This window comes from Aedes albopictus, chromosome 2, assembly GCF_035046485.1.
Source record: "Aedes albopictus strain Foshan chromosome 2, AalbF5, whole genome shotgun sequence".
Taxonomy (NCBI): Eukaryota; Metazoa; Arthropoda; class Insecta; order Diptera; family Culicidae; genus Aedes; species Aedes albopictus.
The window spans coordinates 349,263,880-349,283,915 of NC_085137.1; the positions used below are offsets into that span (position 1 = coordinate 349,263,880).

The 20,036-nt window shown below is 36.7% G+C and overlaps 1 protein-coding gene and 1 pseudogene across 3 annotated transcripts in view; both read left to right on the top strand.

Annotated features, from left to right (window-relative positions):
• LOC109430795 (G-protein coupled receptor dmsr-1) overlaps positions 1–20,036 on the top strand; it is a 505,508-nt gene that overhangs the window by 461,018 nt on the left and 24,454 nt on the right. The gene's annotated exons all lie outside the window — the stretch shown is intronic.
• LOC109419081 (serine/threonine-protein phosphatase PP2A-like) lies at positions 1,048–3,022 on the top strand (annotated as a pseudogene).

The window sequence follows — 20,036 nt, forward strand, 5'->3', positions numbered from 1 at the left end:
CCTCGTAACGGATGAACGTGAGGTGATCGAAAGATGGAAGCAGCACTTCGACGAGCACCTGAATGGCGTGGAAGACGTAGACACGGGAGACCACGACAACGGAGGGAGTGACTACGCCAATGCAGCAGAGAACGGAAAGCAGACTTCACCGTACGGCAAATCCTCCAGATGTACTGTGAATACCAGATCTCAACGCATCTCTTACTCATCGACTTTAAAGCGTCATACGACAGTATCGACTGTGCAGAGCTATGGAGAATCATGGACGTAAACGGCTTTCCTGGGAAGCTGACTAGACTGATTAAGGCAACAATGGACGGTGTGCAAAACTACGTAAGAGTTTCGGGTGAACTATCCAGTTCATTCGAATCTCGCCGGGGACTGCGACAAGGTGATGGACTCTTATGCCTACTCTTCAACATCGCTCTTTTTTTTCCTTCTAAACCATAGGGGGATAATCTGCTCAACAGACACCCTAACAGGAAGGTTAGGGTAGTGTGGGGCTGAGGCCGTCTTCTACAACAAAAGTAAAAGCCAGGACTACTCTCTCCTCGTACCCACTAAACACATTCCTATGGTCGCCAAACCCTACGTCTCTCCGGAACCACCAAGAATGTATTGCTTCAGAGAGGGGCTAGTGCACATCGCACCCTCAAAGTTAGCTGCGTAGCCTAGCAGCAACGAACATCGATGACTCGCTCTGGAGAGTCCATCACGGTAACATGCTGGCGCTTAGCCAGTTTCCCGAGTGGTCCTCGCCACTCCATTTATCCTCGGAAGGCGGGCAGGGTCAACCCCGTCCGCGCCCAACTGCTTTGCAGACATCAAGAACTGATGCCCACGTGCAACCCGATCTGACCTGCTGAAGGCAAGGGTATCACTACCCTTCAGGCCCTATCAGCTGCACCAGAAGGTTGCTGACAGCAGGGTCTCCACCTGCCCCGACCCTTGCCGGGGACCCCTTTCCAACCGCGGACTCGAATCCAACCCAGTAGACCGACGCCACGACTGCAGCGCAAGCTTCTGGCTAGTGTTGCTACGTCCATCACCCAAAACAAAGCGCGCATATTTTAGGAGAAAACGCGCACGCTGCAAGCGCAAAAGTAGCTTGTCGGCGGTAGAAGCACTTTTCCGCGCTTATTTGATGGTGCGCCTGCGCGCACAAAAATTCGAGTAGTATTTTTGACCACACATTGACAAACTGCAATGTGTGGGTACCATCGGTTGCTATGCTGTTGTGAATGTATTAGTGCGCATTAGCTTTTGGGTCACCAATACATACAAAACGTGCATATGTATTAGTAAGCATAAAATTGAGAATGTGTGAGTGTTCGAGATCGAGCGGAATGACAGCGGTTTGTTTTGGTTGCAAAACGGACGGCCGCCGTCGTCCCGCAAGGGCGTTTTTGGTTTATTTTTGCTTGCCCGTTCGGAAGTTAGGACTCGTCGGCAGTGATTTTGTTTGATTTTCCGCTGTGCGACTCCGGTTTGTGACCCGTACCGGAACACGGTCCGTCGTACGCGTCGGGTATAAATGCCCGTTTGCCATCCGCGAGTGTGAGGAATTGGATGGGAAAGGCCGAATTTCGGCTAATCAGCAGCAGAAGCACACCTCTAGCATCGATCCCCCGGCAGCAGTAAAACAGAGCGGAGGAAAAAAAATAAGGATTGAGGACAAAGTGACACTTACAGATTTGGAATATCGGATCGAACAAATAAACGAGTGCAAACAATGACCGAAACCCAAGTGAAAACCCTGTGTGATAAGGCGAAGACAATTTTGGCAAAGGAGTCAAATGTACAGGAGATAAAATGTCCGGTGTCAGTTTGTGCACGGCTAGTTGGACGACCTGATGGAGCTCTTGCGGATAAGCGGACGATCGCCGGACACTAATTACCCAATCAAAACAGTGATGCTACTGGTGGCGCTAAAGGTTCGATAGCGTGAGAGAATCACAATCCTGCGCGGTAATCACGAGTCCCGCCAAACCAACAGGTGTACGGCTTCTACGATGAGTGTTTACGGAAGTACGGCAACCCGAACGTTTGAAAGTATTTTACCAACCTGTTTGATCATCTCCCGCTGACGGCCTGGTCGACGGTCAAATTTTCTATTTGCATGGCCATCTCAGTCCCTCGATCGACACGCTGGACCACATCCGGGCGTTGGACAGATTGCGGTAAGTACCTCACGAGGGACCCATGTGTGATCTCCTTTGGTCCGATCCGGATAACCGGAGCGGCTGGGGCATATCGCCACGAGGTGCTGGTTACACTTTCGGCCAGGTCATTTCGGAACTTTCAATCACTCAAACGGTCTGACGTTGGTATCTCGGGCGTATCAGCTTGTCATGGAAGGCTACAACTGGTACCACGATCGTAATGTCGTTTAACACTATTCTCTGCACCAAACTACTGTTATGGATGCGGTAACCAGGCAACATTAGGGTAAACGTACCAATAGTGGTGCAATTAGTAGCTCCTGATAGTAAAATAATTGACTAAAATTGATAATACCACAAAACAAGAAGTCTGAAAACGTTAATCGGTAGTTTTTCATTTAAATTTGATAGGAAAAAGGTAAGAACCATCGTTCATTTGAGTTCATTCTAATAAATCACTTGCACCAAAAGGTATACGGTTCCCATTATGGAGGTAAAATTTTACATTGGTTCCTATAGTGGCGTTTCCATTGAATTCTTATGGGACCCACCACTATAGGAACACAACCACCACTATAGGTGCAAAGGAGCAAAACACATAAGGAAAATAATTGTTTAATAGGTTTTTCGACGAATCCTGAACAAAAGTTTGAATTAATGTTATTAATTAAGTATAATGCATCTATTAAAAATGTCATTTGCAAGCTTTTTGGTTGAAATAGTGCTAATTTAACACTACTACCATTTTTGATACTACCTGCACTAAGGAAGCTTTTACCCTAATGGATTTAGACAATTTTTGGAAGTTTTCATTCCTACAGTTTGATCCAGTTCCACGTTGCTTCACGTGACCAAAAGAACACCGGACTATTTCCTTCAAGAATATCATTATAACCAAATTAACCCTAGTAGGATTTTGGGATCAATATGATCCAGATAAGCTCGCTGAACGTACACTACGCTTCCCATCATTTTTTTTTTGTCAATTTTACTTACCCTAAAAACTCAAAATTGACGTTTCATTAAAATTTGTGGGTGATCGTGGGTACCAACTTAAGTCAAATTGCATAAACACTCCATCTGGTACTGTCAGGGCGTTAACAGTTAACGCCCAAAATAACGTTTTAATCAAATTTCATGGATTCATCCATGAATTTCTTCAATACTTCATTACAAAATTTTCCAGAAATTCATCCAGAAATTCCTTCAGATTGGCTCACATACTTCTCCTTCAGTAATTCCTCAAGGAATTCCACCATTAATGCCTCCAAAAATTTCCTAAAGAATTTCTTCAGAAAAACCTACAGGAATTCTTTCAGGGATTTCTCCAGGAATTCCTTCCAGCATTCCTCCAGAAAACCCTGTTGGAATTTTTACCTAGATTAATCAATGAATTTCTTTAGAAATGACTCAAAAATTCCTCTATGAATTCCTTCAGAAACTTCTCTAGAAGTTGCTTCAGACATTCCTCCAGAAGTTCCTCCAGGAAGCTTCAAATATTTCTTCAAAAATTTCTCAAAGAATTCTTGCTGGAATTCCTCCTGTCAGTGCTCAAAGAATTTCTCCATAAATTACTCCAAAAGATCTTTCAGGAATTCTTATGAATATCCTCCAAAAATTTCTCCAGGATGCCTCAAATATTTCTCCAGAAATTCCTAAAAATAAATCCTCCAGGAAATCCTTAAAAAATTCCTCCAGAAATTCTTTTAGGAATTTCTCCATTAACTACATTAGCTCCTCCTCCAGGTGTTCCTCCAGAAATTCTTTCAGATTTTTTTCCAGGAATTCCTTCCAGGATTCATCCATAAATTTCTTCAAAAGTTCATCAAAAAATTCTCCAGAAATTCATTCAGGAATACCTTCAGATAGGCTCACGTACACTGTGCTGCATAATTGATCGGACAAACGCCGATTTTCATACAAAATGACCAAATTCGAGATGCTGTAACTATGGTTTGCTTTGATGGATTGAGCTCTATTTTTGACACGGAACTACAAATATGCTGAATGTGGTGTATACAAAGTATAAAATGTTTTCGTTCACAGGTCTGGGCGTGGCAAGGCGTTGAAAAAATTGCAACAGTGATCGGACAGCGGCACGCGTGTAAATCAAAGGGGTACCGCTGTCCGATCACTTTTGCAATATTTTCAATGCCTTGCCACGCCTAGACCTGTGAACGAAAACATTTTATACTTTGTATACACAAAATTCAGCATATTTGTAGTTCCGTGTCAAAAATTGAGCTCAATCCAACAAAGCAAACCATAGTTACAGCATCTTAAACTTGGCCATTTTGTATGAAAAACGGCGTTTGTCCGATCAATTATGCACCACAGTGTACTTCTCCTTCAGTAATTTCTCAAGGAATTCTATCATAAATTCCTCCAAAAATTACTCCAAAAGTTCTTTCAGGAATTCTTATAAAAATCCTCCAAAATTTCCTCCAGGAAGCCTCAAGTATTTCTCCAGAAATTCGTAAAAATAAATCTTCCAGGAAATCCTTAAAGAATTCCTCCAGAAATTCTTTTAGGAGTTTCTCCATTAACTACATTAGCTCCTCCAAAACATTCTTCAGGAATTCCTCCAGGTGTTCCTCCAGAAATACTTTCAGAATTTTCTCCAGGAATTTCTTCCGGGATTCATCCATAAATTTCTTCAAAAGTTCATCAAAAAATTCTCCAGAAATTCATTCAGGAATACCTTCAGATAGGCTCACATACTTTTCCTTCAGTAATTTCTCAAGGAATTCTACCATAAATTCCTCCAAAAATTCCTTCAGAAATTCCTCCAGAAATTCTTTTAGGAATTTTTCCAGGAATTCCTTCCGGGATTCATCCATAAATTTCTTCAAAAGTTCATCAAAAAATTCTCCATAAATTCATTCAGGAATACCTTCAGATAGGCTCACACACTTCTCCTTCAGTAATTTCTCAAGGAATTCTGCCATAAATTCCTCCAAAAATTCTTCAGAAATTCCTCCAGCAGTTCCTCCAGAAAATCTTTCAGGAATTTTTCCAGGAATTCCTTCCGGGATTCATCCATAAATTTCTTCAAAAGTTCATCAAAAAATTCTCCATTCCAGAAATTCATTCAGGAATACCTTCAGATAGGCTCACGTACTTCTCCTTCAGTAATTTCTCAAGGAATTCTACCATAAATTCCTCCAAAAATTCCTTCAGGAATTCCTCCAGCTGTTCCTCCAGAAATTCTTTCAGGAATTTTTCCAGGAATTCCTTCCGGGATTCATCCATAAATTTCTTCAAAAGTTCATCAAAAAATTCTTCAGAAATTCATTCAGGAATACCTTCAGATAGGCTCGCATACTTCTCCTTCAGTAATTTCTCAAGGAATTGTATCATAAATTCCTCCAAAAATTACTCCAAAAGTTCTTTCAGGAATTCTTATAAAAATCCTCCAAAATTTCCTCCAGGAAGCCTCAAATATTTCTTCAGAAATTCGTAAAAATAAATCCTCCAGGAAATCCTTAAAGAATTCCTCCAGAAATTCTTTTAGGAATTTCTCCATTAACTACATTAGCTCCTCCAAAACATTCTTCAGGAATTCCTCTAGGTGTTCCTCCAGAAATTCTTTCAGATTTTTTTTCCAGGAATTCCTTCCGGGATTCATCCATAAATTTCTTCAAAAGTTCATCAAAAAAATCTCCAGAAATTCATTCAGGAATACCTTCAGATAGGCTCACGTACTTCTCCTTCAGTAATTTCTCAAGGAATTCTACCATAAATTCCTCCAAAAATTCCTTCAGGAATTCCTCCAGGTGTTCCTCCAGAATTTCTTTCAGGTTTTTTTCCAGGAATTCCTTCCGGGATTTATCCATAAATTTCTTCAAAAGTTCATCAAAAAATTCTCCATAAATTCATTCAGGAATACCTTCAGATAGGCTCACACACTTCTCCTTCAGTAATTTCTCAAGGAATTCTGCCATAAATTCCTCCAAAAATTCTTCAGAAATTCCTCCAGCAGTTCCTCCAGAAAATCTTTCAGGAATTTTTCCAGGAATTCCTTTCAGGAATACCTTCAGATAGGCTCAAAGACTTCTCCTTCAGTAATTTCTCAAGGAATTCTTCCATAAATTCCTCCAAAAATTCCTTCAGAAATTCATTCAGGAATACCTTCAGATAGGCTCAAAGACTTCTCCTTCAGTAATTTCTCAAGGAATTCTTCCATAAATTCCTCCAAAAATTCCTTCAGGAATGCCTCCAGGTGTTCCTCCAGATATTCTTTCAGCAATTTTTCCAGGAATCTCTTCCATGATATCCATACATTTCTTCAAAAGTTCATCAAAAAAATTCTCTAAAAATGCATTCAGGAATACCTTCAGATAGGCTCACATACTTCTCCTTCAGTAATTTCTCAATGAATTGTATCATAAATTCCTCCAAAAATTACTCCAAAAGTTCTTTCAGGAATTCTTACAAAAATCCTCCAAAATTTCCTCCAGGAAGCCTCAAATATTTCTTCAGAAATTCGTAAAAATAAATCCTCCAGGAAATCCTTAAAGAATTCCTCCAGAAGTTCTTTTAGGAATTTCTCCATTAACTACATTAGCTCCTCCAAAACATTTTTCAGGAATTCCTCTAGGTGTTCCTCCAGAAATACTTTCAGAATTTTTTCCAGGAATTCCTTCCTGGATTCATCCATAAATTTCTTCAAAAGTTAATCAAAAAATTCTCCAGAAATTCATTCAGGAATACCTTCAGATAGGCTCACGTACTTCTCCTTCAGTAATTTCTCAAGGAATTCTACCATAAATTCCTCCAAAAATTCCTTCAGGAATTCCTCCAGCTGTTCCTCCAGAAATTCTTTCAGGAATTTTTCCAGGAATTCCTTCCGGGATTCATCCATAAATTTCTTCAAAAGTTCATCAAAAAATTCTTCAGAAATTCATTCAGGAATACCTTCAGATAGGCTCGCATACTTCTCCTTCAGTAATTTCTCAAGGAATTGTATCATAAATTCCTCCAAAAATTACTCCAAAAGTTCTTTCAGGAATTCTTATAAAAATCCTCCAAAATTTCCTCCAGGAAGCCTCAAATATTTCTTCAGAAATTCGTAAAAATAAATCCTCCAGGAAATCCTTAAAGAATTCCTCCAGAAATTCTTTTAGGAATTTCTCCATTAACTACATTAGCTCCTCCAAAACATTCTTCAGGAATTCCTCTAGGTGTTCCTCCAGAAATTCTTTCAGATTTTTTTTCCAGGAATTCCTTCCGGGATTCATCCATAAATTTCTTCAAAAGTTCATCAAAAAAATCTCCAGAAATTCATTCAGGAATACCTTCAGATAGGCTCACGTACTTCTCCTTCAGTAATTTCTCAAGAAATTCTACCATAAACTCCTCCAAAAATTCCTTCAGGAAATCCTCCGGGTGTTTCTCCAGAAATTCTTTCAGGATTTTTTCCAGGAATTCCTTCCGGGATTCACCCATACATTTCTTCAAAAGTTCATCAAAAAATTCTCCAGAAATTCATTCAGGAATACCTTCAGATAGGCTGACATACTTCTCCTTCAGTAATTTCTCAAGGAATTCTACCATAAATTCCTCCAAAAATTCCTTCAGGAATTCCTCCAGGTGTTCCTCCAGAATTTCTTTCAGGTTTTTTTCCAGGAATTCCTTCCGGGATTTATCCATAAATTTCTTCAAAAGTTCATCAAAAAATTCTCCAGAAATTCATTCAGGAATACCTTCAAATAGGCTCACATACTTCTCCTTCAGTAATTTCTCAAGGAATTCTATCATAAACTCCTCCAAAAATTACTCCAAAAGCTCTTTCAGGAATTCTTATGAAAATCCTCCAAAATTTCCTCCAGGAAGCCTCAAATATTTCTCAAGATATTTGTAAAAATAAATTCTCCAGGGAATCCTTAAAGAATTCCTCCAGGAATTCTTTTATTAATTTCTCCATTAACTACATTAGCTCCTCCAAAACATTCTTCAGAAATTCCTCCAGGTGTTCCTCCAGAAATTCTTTCAGGAATTTTTCCAGGAATTCCTTCCGGGATTCATCCATAAATTTCTTCAAAAGTTCATCAAAAAATTCTCCAGAAATTCATTCAGGAATACCTTCAGATAGGCTCAAAGACTTCTCCTTCAGTAATTTCTCAAGGAATTCTTCCATAAATTCCTCCAAAAATTCCTTCAGGAATGCCTCCAGGTGTTCTTCCAGAGATTATACCATGAATTTCTGCAGAAATTCCTCCAGGGGTTCCTACAGCAATTTCTCTATGAGTTGCTCCAGACATTCCTCCAGAAATCCTGAAATATTTCTCCAGAAATTTCTTTAAGAATTCCTGTAAGAATTCCTTTAGCAATTCCTCAAAGAATTCTCCCATAAATTACTCCAAAAATTCTATCAAGAATTCTTTAGAAATGCCTCCAGAAATTTCTCCAAGGATTGCTCCAGGTAATCCTCTAGAAATATCTACCAGAATTCCACCAACATTTCCTCCAGAAAATCCTAAAGGAATTTCTCCCAAAACTCTTCCAGGAATTCCTCCAAGAATTTCTATAGAAATTTCTTCCGAGATTCATCCATGATTTTTTTTTCAGAATCTCATCAAAAAATTCTGCCAGGCATTCCATCAGAAATTCCTCGAAGATATCCTTTAGACATTCCTCAAGAAATTCCTTCAGAAAGGCTCATACATTTCTCCAGAAAATCCTCCAATAGTTACTCAAAGAATTCCACCACAAATTCCTCCAAACATTCCTTCAGAAATACCTCCAGGAATTCCTATATAGATTCCTTAAGTCATTCCGTCGAGCATTCTTCCAGAAAACCCTTTCTGAATTTCTGCCAGGATTTCTGCAGGATTTTCTCCAGGTATTCTTCTAGAGATTTATCCATCAACTTATTCAGAAATTCCTTAAAAATACCTTCATGAATTCCTTCAGAAATTTCTCCAGGAGTTGCTCCAGACATACGTCTAGTAGGCCTCAAATATTTCTCAAGAAGTTCCTCAGAGAATTCCTGTAGGAATTCCTCCAGTAATTCCTCAAAGAATTCCCCCATAAATTACTCTAATAATTCTTTCAGGAATTCTTCAGAAATATCTCCAGAAATTCCTCCAGGGATTGCTCCAGGTAATCCTCTAGAAACATCTTCCAGAATTCTATCAACATTTCCTCCAGGGATTCCTCCAGTAAATCCTAAAGGAATTTCTCCCTAAACTCTTCCAGGAATGCTTCCAGGAATTCCTCGAGAAATACCTCCAGGGATTCCTCCAGTAATTTCTTTCGAAATTCATCCATGATTTTTTTTTCAGAAATTCATCAAAAAATTCCTCCAAGAACTTTCTCAGAAAATCCTCGAGGATTTTCCCAGACGTTCATGCAGAAATTCCTTCACAAAGGCTCATATATTTCTCCAGAAATTCCTCCAATAATTCCACAAGGAATTCCACCATAAATTCCTAAAAAAAATCCTTCAGAAATTTCTGCAGAAATACCTCCATGAATTCCTACAGGGATTCCTTATGTTATTCTTTCCAACGTTCTTCCAGAAAACTCTGCTTGAATTTCTGCCAGGATTCCTGCAGAAATTTCTCAAGAAATTTTTCCAGAATTTTATAAAAAAATCCTCAATGAATTTCTTTAGGAGTTCTTCAAGGAGCTTCAAATATTTCTCCAGAAATTCCGCACTTACTGTAGGAATTCCTCCAGTAATTCCTCCAAAAAATTTTTCAGAAGTTCCTCCAGAAAAATTCCTTTAAGGATTGCTCCAGGAATTCCGCCAGGATTTCCTCTAGAAAATCCTCTAGAAATTTCTACCGGAATTCCTCCAATATTTATTCCAGAGATTCCTCCAAGGATTGCTCCAGAAAATCCTGAAGACGTTTCTCCCTAATCTCTTCCAGGAATGCCTCCAGGAATTCCTCGATGGATTCCTCCCGAAATTTCTTCAGGAATTTCTCCAGGAATTCCTTCAAGAATTAGTTCAGTAATTGCTTCAGGAGTTTCACCAGGAATTTCTTCAGGAATTTCTTCAGAAATTCCTCCCGGGTTCCATTTATGCATTTCAACAGAAATTCCTCAAACATTTCCTCCAGAAATGCATTCAGGAATTTATTCAGAATGTTCTCGAAGAGTTTCTCCAGTCATTCTTCCAAAAATTCCACCTGGTAGGCTCAAATATTTCTCCAGAAAATCTTCAATGAATTCCTTCATGATTTCCTCTAGTAACTGCTGAATAAAGTCCTTCATAAACTCCTCAACAAATTCTTCAGGAATTCCTCCATCCAGAAAATCATCTAGTGTAAATTGAATTTCTGCCAGAATTCCTCCGGAATTTCCTTCAGAAATTCTTCCATGGATTCCTCCAGAAAATCTGAAAGGAATTTCTTCTGGAACTCTTCCTAGAATTCCTCCAGGGAATCCTCCATGGATTCCTTCAGGAATTTCTTCCGGGATTCATCCATGAATTTCTTCAAAAGTTCATCGCAAAATTCTCCAGAAATTCATCCAGGAATTCCTTCAGATATACCTGGACATACTCTCCTTCAGTAATTCCTCAAGGAACTCCACCATTAATGCCTCCAAAAATTTCTTAGGGAATTTCTCCAGAAAAACCTACATGAATTCTTTCAGGGATTGCTCCAGGAATTCTTTCCAGCTTTCCTCCAGAAAACTCAGTTGAAATTTCTACCTGGGTTAAATCCATGAATTTCTTTAGAAATTACTCATAAATTCATCTATGAACTCCTTCAGAAACTCCTCTAGAAGTTGCTCCAGACATTCCTCCAGAAGTTCCTCCAGGAAGCTTCAAATATTTCTCCATAAATTTCTCAAAGAATTCCTGCTGGAATTCCTCCAGTCATTCTTCAAAGAATTCCTCCTTAAATTACTGCAGGAATCCTCAAATAAATCCTCCAGGAAATCCTTAAAGAATTCCTCCTGAAATTCTTTTAGGAATTTCTCCATTAACTACATTAACTCCTCCAAAACATTCTTCAGGAATAACTCCAGGTGTTCCTCCAGAAATTCCTTCAGGAATTTCTCCAGGAATTCCTTCCGGGATTCATCCATAAATTTCTTCAAAAGTTGATAAAGAAAAAATCCTCCAAAAAGTCATTCAGGAATACCTTCAGATAGACTGACATACTTCTCCTTCAGTAATTGCCCAAGGATTCCTCCAAAATTTTCTTCGGGAATTTCTCCAGAAAAACCTCCAGGAATTCCTTCAGGGATTGCTCCAGGAATTCTTTCCAGTATTCCTCCAGAAAACCCTATTGGAATTTCTGTCAGGATTCTTGCAGGAATTTCTTGAGAAATTGCATTTTTTTCAGATGTTTTAAAAATTCCTCTATGAATGCCTTCAGAAATTCCTCTAGGAGTTGCTCCAAACATTCTTCCACGAAGCCTCAAATATTTCTCCAGAAATTCCTCAAAGAATTACTGCAGGAATTCTTCCAGTTTTGAGGCATTACTCCTACATTATTTACTCCAAAAATTTTTTTTAGGAATTTGTCCAGAAATACCTCCAGAAATTCCTCCAGGGATTGCTTCAGGAATTCCTCCAGATGTTCCCCCAGAAAATCCTCCAGTAATTTCTGCCAGAATTCTTCCAACATTCCCTTCGTGGATTCCTTCACGGATTTCTCCAGAAAATCCGAAAGGAATTTCTCTCTAAATTCTTCCAGGAATGCTTCCAGGAATTCCTCGAATTTTTTCCAAAAAATTTCTCGATTTTTTTCCAAAAATTTCTTCAGCAATTTCTCCAGGAATTTCTCCAAGAATTTCATCGAAAATTCCTCCTGGGGTTCATCCATGCATTGTTTCAGACATCCCTCAAACATGTCCTCCAAAATTTCATCCAGGAATTCCTTTACAAAATCCTCTATGAATTTCTCCAATCACTCCTCCAGTCATTTCTTCAGGAATTCCACCAGCAAGCCACAAATGTTTCTCCAGAAATTCCATAAAGAATTCCTCCAGCAATTAGTTCAATAATTCCTTAAGGAGTTCTTCCAGGAATTTCTCCCGGGATTCATCCATGAATTTCTTCAAAAATCATCAAATTTGTTTTCCAGAAATTCATCCAGAAATCCCTTTAGAAATTCCTCGATGATTTACCGAATTCCTCCATGAAATCCCTTAGAAAGGCTTACATATTTCTCCTTCAGTATTTGCTCTAGGAATTCCACCATAAATTCCTCCAAAAATTTATCCAGGAATTTCTCCATAAATACCTCCAGGAATTCCTACAGGTATTCCTCCAGGAAACCCTGTTGGAATGTCTGCCTAAATTGCTCTAAGATTTACCCCACAGATTTCTGCACGAGTTTCTCTAGGAATTTCTCCAAGAATACCCCCAAAAATTTCTCAGAAATTCCTCAAAAATTTCTCTTGGATTTCATTCAGAAGATTATCTTGAAGTTCCTCCCGACATTCCTGCAGGAATTCCTCCAGGAAACCTAAAATATTTCACCAGAAATTCCTCAAGAGGAATCCCCGAAGGAATTGCTAGCGGAATCCCTGGGAGCATTCCTCAAGAAATCCTTGGATGAACTTCTGGAGGAAGCTACGGAAAATTCCTGGAAAAATCCCTGATGGGATCCTTGGAGGAATTTCTGAAAGAATCCAGGAAAGAATTCTGAGATGAATCCCTTGAGAAACTCCTGGAAATATTTCTGAAGGAATTCCAAGAAAATCCCTGAAAGATTTTATGGAGGAATCTCTGCAGGATTCCAAGGAGAAATCCCTGGAGAAACTCCTGGAGAAATTCTTGGAGGAATCCCTGCTGAATTTCCAGGAGGTTTTTCTGCTGGAATCCCTGAAGGAATTTCTGGAGGAATTCCTAGAGGAGTTCTTTGAGGATTTTCTGAAGAAATTTTTGATGCTTTCCTGGAAGTATATCTGTCTCCTGAAAAAATTCTTGAAGGAATTCCTCTAGGAATTTCTGGAGGAATTCTTTGAGAAAGTTCTGGAGAACTTTATGGATAAATCCCTGGAAGAATTCCTGAAGAAATTCTGGAAGAGTTGCGGGGGCCATTTCTTTATGATTGAGAAATCCATGGATAAATTCCTGGAGGAAACCTTAGAGGAAATCTTGAATGTATTTGGGCAGAAATTCCTTGAGGAATAACTGGAGCAATTATTTGCGGAATTTCTAGAGAAATATTTGAGGCTGCATGAAGGTATTTCTGCAGGAATTCCTAGAGAAATTTCTGTAGGAATTCCTGGAGAGATTTCTGAAAAAAAAATTTCAGGCTTACCTGGAGAAACTGCTATAGTAATATCTCCTGGGGGAATTTCTGATGGCATTTCGGGAGAATTTTCTGATGAAATTCCTGGAGAAATTCCTGGAGCAAGAATTTCACTAAAGGAATTTGAGGAGTAATTCGTTTTGAAATGATGATTAACCTGGGCTTGTTAGGGGAATATCTGTAAATAAAAAGAAAATCGCGTTAAGTACTGTTCCTTTGAATTCCACTAAGAATTTGCATCCTTTGACAGATACGTATTTCGACCTCAACTGTAAGGTCGTCTTCAGTGTCTTGTACTTGACTCAAGTACAAGACACTGAAGACGACCTTACAGTTGAGGTCGAAATACGTATCTGTCAAAGGATGCAAATTCTTAGTGGAATTCAAAGGAACAGTACTTAACGCGATTTTCTTTTCGTTTTGAAATTTCTGGAGATTTATTTTTATGATTTCTGAAGGAGCTTCTGGAGGAATTTATGAGGAATTTCTAAAAAAATCATGGATGGATCCCTGGAGCGATTTCTGGAAGAGTGTTGGGAGATTTTTTCAGGATTTTTTTGGAGGAAACTGTGGAGGAATTCCTGGAGGAACCCCTAGAGAAAATCTTGGAGAGATATGGTTCTTTAGGGGTATCTGGATTTTTTCATAAACGGAATATCCGCCCAAAAATTTGTCGAAATCCAAAATTTCATTAGTTTTGGAGTCCGGCAACTATTTTTAAAATGCATTGATATGGGGATTTTTTTTGTTCGGGTCGAACTGTCAATTTATCGATTGAACTGAAATTTTATCCACGGAAATCAAAACTGTTTTGTTTATTTAACCATCAAAACAAAAGGTATTGCAACGCAATCAAATCACACTATACACAGAAAAATTAGCTCTTTCGATCAAGCTATAGAATAGTGCAATATTTTATTCACTTAACAACCCAACTCAGGAATGAAATTCCTAAAAATTGTTTAGAGAAATACCTGTAGGAGTTCCTCGAGGAATCCCTGGGGAAATTCCTGGAGGTGTTTCTGAAGGAACTCTTGAAGGAATTTTAAGAGAAACTTATGGAGAGATTCCTTAAAGAATTACTGAAGGAATTCCTGGGGGAGTTTTTTGAAGAATGTGTGGAAGAAGTCCTCGAAGAATTTCTGAAGATATTTTTGGAAGAATTTTTTTAGGCATTTCTGAAGAAATTCATTGACAAATACCTGGAGGAATTCTTGAAGAAAATCCTGGAGAAATTCCTACAGAAATCCATGGAGGAACACCTGGATTATTTTCCAGTGGATATCTTGGAGGGAATTCTTGGTAGAGTTTCGTGTGAAATTTCAAGCATTTTCTGGAGGAATCCGTGGGAAAATTTCTGGAGCAATCCCTGGATGAATCCCTGAATCCCTGAAAGAGTTTCTTGAGGAATTCCTGGAAGAGTTCCGGGGGGAATTCCTTAAGGATTTTCTGGAGGATTTCAAGGGGGAAATCTTGAAGGTATTCTGGTAAAAATTTGTTTAGAGTTTCCTGGAGCAATCCCTGACCAATTGTTGGAAAAATTTCCTGAAACAATTTCTTGAGATATTTTTGAGGTTTCCTGGAGGAACTCCCTTAGGAGTTTCTGAAGGAATTCCTGGATGAATTTCTGGATATTTTTTCTGAAGAAATTCAAAGAAGAAACCCTGGAGGAATTAATGGAGGAATCTCTGGAGGAATTTCTTGAGAATTTTTCAGAAGAGTTTCGTGAGAAATTCCTTGAGGAATCCGTTGAGGAATTCCTGGAGAAAACCCTAGAGGAAATCGTGGATGAGTTCTGTTAGAAATTTCTAGAGAAATTTTCATCAGAATTTCATCAGAAATTCCTCCAGGACACATTCCTCTAGGAGTGTCGTTGGCAGTTTCCTTAGCAATTCTTTCCAATATATCTTAGAAAACTACGGTAGCTACACTTTTGAAATTCATTTGGCTATATATTTATCTGGTATATCCACAGATAATCTTTTAGAAAATTATTTCCATTTGATAAATATTTTTTAATTTTTTTAATTGATTTCTTTAACAATTTTTCGGAAAATTCTTTTGTGATTTTCTGCAGCTGTGTCTTAAGAAATTCCTTAATTATTTTGGAAATTGCTTCGGCAATTCTGTCGGGAAATCAGTTCGAATTGACTTCATCAATTTGTTCGGAAATTCCATTGAGATTCTAAATTCCTTAGGACTTCCTTCAGAAATTTCCATGAACAAATTTTCGGTGATAACTTTTGCAACACCTTCAGATATTTCGTTGGGAATTCAGTCAAAATTGACTTCAGCAATTCATTTTAAAATGTTTCTGATATTTTTTTAGGCAAACTATTAGAGAATTACCTACATCGAAAATATATTTTAAATTTGAGAACAAATTTAACCCTCAAATTTTTTATTTTGATCTAAATATCAATTTTCGTCATCTAAAATCGATATAAACAAGTTTTGGAAGATGATTCTTTTTTATTCTCGATTTTGTGAATTTTGGTTTTTGATTTTTCTAATTTTTATTTTTGAACATCCCTACACTTTTATATTTTTCCTGGAAGCCTATTTGGCATACCAATTTTAAAAACGAAGACATTTTGAGATTTTATAATTATTGTAAATTATTATTTTTTAATTTTTTTTCATGACAAATTTTATTTTCCGTGTAACATTTAGGAAAACAATTTTAGAGTATATTCAACTCCCTTTAACTCTTCTATTATAATATAATGATTGAGGAAAAATTTAAAATACGTTGATTGTTGCGATTAAATACAAAAGAAACAATGACATCCAAAAGGTGATTAAAACATCATTTTTTCAATGATTTTAAAAAAATGTTATAACGCTTTGAAGCGTAAACCGAAAATCATAGTAAAATATACAGAACAGTTATAAATATCAGCTAAAAATATGAAAGTTTTGATTGCCCAGGCAAGAAAAAATACAAAAATGCTCAAACAATACACCGTCTAAAGGCGGGATTGGGTATTAGAGGGTTAATTTGACTAATACTTGGAAATTCTTTTAAGATTTCCTTTGGAACTTCCTTCTGATTTTTTTTTAGATTTTGTTGGCTTTTTTGTTTGAAATTCAGTTAAAATTGAATTCAGCAGTTTGTTTAGAAATTCCTTTAAGATTTCCTTTGCAAATAATTTCAAAATTTCTGTTCATACATGTTCAGTAACTTCTTCGGCAATTTGAAATTGAATTGAAATTGACTTCGGCAATTATTTTGGAAATTCTTATAAGATTTCCTTCCGCACATTATTTGGGAATGCTCTCTTCAATGTCAAAAAAATGTTTTTCTGTAATTTTTGGATATTTTTATGGCAGTTGCGTTGAGAATTTAGATGAAACCATTCCGGCAATATAGAATGCCTGTACCAATTATATCAATACCTCAGGAAAACTACAGTGACCCCACACCGATGAATCACCTTAATTTTTGTACACTATTTATGAATCACCATGTTGATCAAATGGAGTGATCCATAAACTGTGGTCATTTTTGTCGATTCATAAATTGTGGGGTCACTGTATTTGTACAAAAATAACGAGATGACCAACGAATGTCGCCAATATGTAAAAAGATGGTTTAAAGTTTCCATACTTTACAGGCCGAGATGAACTAGCCTAGGTCTAAAAATCTCGTTAATACAGATAAAAAACATTCTTTTCAGGAAAAATATAGAAACGGAGCCGTGCCAATGATGAAAAAAATAGTAACGGAGCGTGTGCCAATGATAGGAACCCTGTACCAGTTATGGATACATTTTGAACTTTGATTCCTTTTCGCACTATTTGCATGCATTCCTTATAGGATTAGCCATAACGTGTACACGAAAAAGGGTGCAAGGAAGCTGAAATTTTAAGGAAAATGATTTATTTCTACCATAATTTGAGCAAAATGTGCAGTTTACATGAGTGCAACCATTTTTTGTGAACTTCATCTGTTGTTCACTATTTTTTTCTTGTTGATTCACATCGTTAAAGTGCGAAAATCAACTAAGGTGAATAATTGGTACTATCGCCATAATTAGAACACTTACCCTACTTGAGAATTCCTTTGAGATTTCCTTTCGTAAATTGTTTGGTTTTTTTACCTGTATTAATGAGATTTTTAGTTCTAGACTGACAAGAAGAATCATCGTAAAAAAAATCTGTGAATTTTCTTTAGCAAGTCTTAAATTATTTTTCAAAAGGAATTTCAAAGGAATTCCCGAAAATTGTCTAAGTCAATTTGAACTGAATTCGCAATCAAATTTCTAGAACGAATGGCTGAAATAATTAGCAAAAAAACGTTTCTCACAATATTCCAAGTAAATTCCAAATTAATTTGCCCAAAGAGCTTCCGAACAACTGAATTTCCATTTCAATTGCTGAACCGCAAAAGTACTAAGAGATTTCCTAATCTGCAAAAGGAAATCCTTAAAAAATTTAAAAATTATGTGTCAAAGTAAATTAGAATTGAATTCCCAATGAATTTTCCAAAGGAATAACAAAAAAATCGAATTAATATTTCAAGATAGTTCTGAAGAAAAATTTCTTGTCAAATAACGTACAGTAAAAAAAATCAAAAGATTTTCAAATAATACCTAAAAAGTTTCCGAAAGAATTCCCAAGAAAATAGTAAAATAAAATCTCAAAAGAATTTACAAAAAAACTGCCAAAATCAAATAGAATCAAATAGAAAAAAAATACCGAAAAAAATACCCACATTGTCAAAGGAAATTTCAAAAGAAGTTTCAATTACTTTGCTTAAGGAAATTACCGAAGTCAATTGCCGTATTTAATTTCAACTGAATTCTCATCTAGATTGGCGAAGGAATTACGAAAAGAATTAACGAAAAAGAAATTCAGAGACATTTTAAACGGAACTCTCAAATAATTTATAGGGGGAAATCTCAAAGGAATTTAAAGATAATATGCTAAAGTAAACTTCAATGAAATTCGCAATGAAATTGCCAGAATAATGAATAAATACATATATTACCAAAGGAAAAATCTTCGAAATTCGCGAGTGAAATCTTAAAGGAGTTTCAACTAAATTCCCAACAAAATTGATCAAAAAAAATGTCATAAGAATTCACAAATAACATTGAAAGTCAAATTTTCAAAGAAATTTCTGAAGGTTCCGAAGGAATTATCACAAGAATTACCAAAAAAAGTCCATTAAATTTCCTAAATCTTTAAGGAATTTTACAATACATTGGTGAAGTAAATTACAACTTATTTTTAAAAGAAATTGACAACGAAACTATAAACACAATTACCTTAAAAATATTCTCACACGCTGCCAAAAAATGTTAAGAGGGTGTTTAGGAGCTGATCCTCCAGTGGACTATATTTGGTAGCTTCGGTAACGGTCCTCTCGGATTCGATTCTTTTACAGATACGGATGGTTTCTTCCTCGGGCTTCATGCAACTTAATATATCACATTGGTTTTACTATTTATCTTCGTTACACATTCCACGTCAATTTATTCAAATATTTACAAATACATTTATTGAACTTACAACTAATAAGATTATTTAGGGACTCGGGAAAACTTTGAGAAAAGCTCGGTTCCTTGGTATACGACACTCCTCTTCAGTCGCATGTACTCGTATGCATTTCCTTGGGTTTCTTCAGTGCTTTCATGCTCCATGCAGCACCGAAGGGCTCATCGATGCACTACAACAATCGAACAAATGGAAATCTCAAAACTCTAAAATAATTTTCCGGAATTGGTCGAATGAATTCTTAAAAAAAAAAACTACAAATAGTTGGCCGAAGTGAATTTCAATAGATACCCGATGAAATTTTCGATGAAATTATCAAAACAAACACCTTAAAATATTTTCACAAGTTTCCGAAGAAATTCAATTTTAATTAAATATCAACAAAATTACCAAAAGAATTACAAAAAAAAAACAACTATAAGAAATTTACAGTTTCTTCAAGTAGATTGCCAATGGAAATATCAAAGCAAAATCAAAATAAAATGTTGAAAAAACGTAAAAGTCTTTCCAAAAAAAATTTCAACTGAGTTTCCAACAGAAGTACAATAAGATTAAGAAAAAAATGCGAAAAATATTTCCAAAAGTTTTTGAAGAAACTCCAAATTGTATTGAAGGAACTCTCAAAAGATTTGTCAAATAATTTGCCATCGTTAATTTCAATTGGATTCCAAAGAATTATTAAAAAAGATGGATGAATTCCCAGAAAATCTGCTGAATAAATCTCGAAAGAAAAACAAAAAAAAATGGGTATGAGCCTGAGTTATCCACGAAATTTTATAAGAACTGGCTGCAGGAATTGCCTACATATTCCCAAACGAATTATCGCAGCAATTCCATCGGGAAATGCCGAAGGAGTTTCTGCAGGAATATTAGAAGAAATTTCTAGAATACTTGTCTAGACCTATCCCCAAGAAATTGTGAAAAAGAAATTCTATAGTAATCGCCAAGGATCCCGAGATATTTTCAAAGGAACTGCTTATGCTTTTTTCAAAGGTTTAACCGCCAAAATTATCAAAGAATTGCTGTGATAATATCAGAGAGAATTTTCAAACAAATTATCAAATGAATTGTGAAAGAAGTTTCCAGAGATGTTTCAGAAAGAAGTTTGCAGAGATGTTTTAGAAGAAATAATCAAAGCAATTCTTAG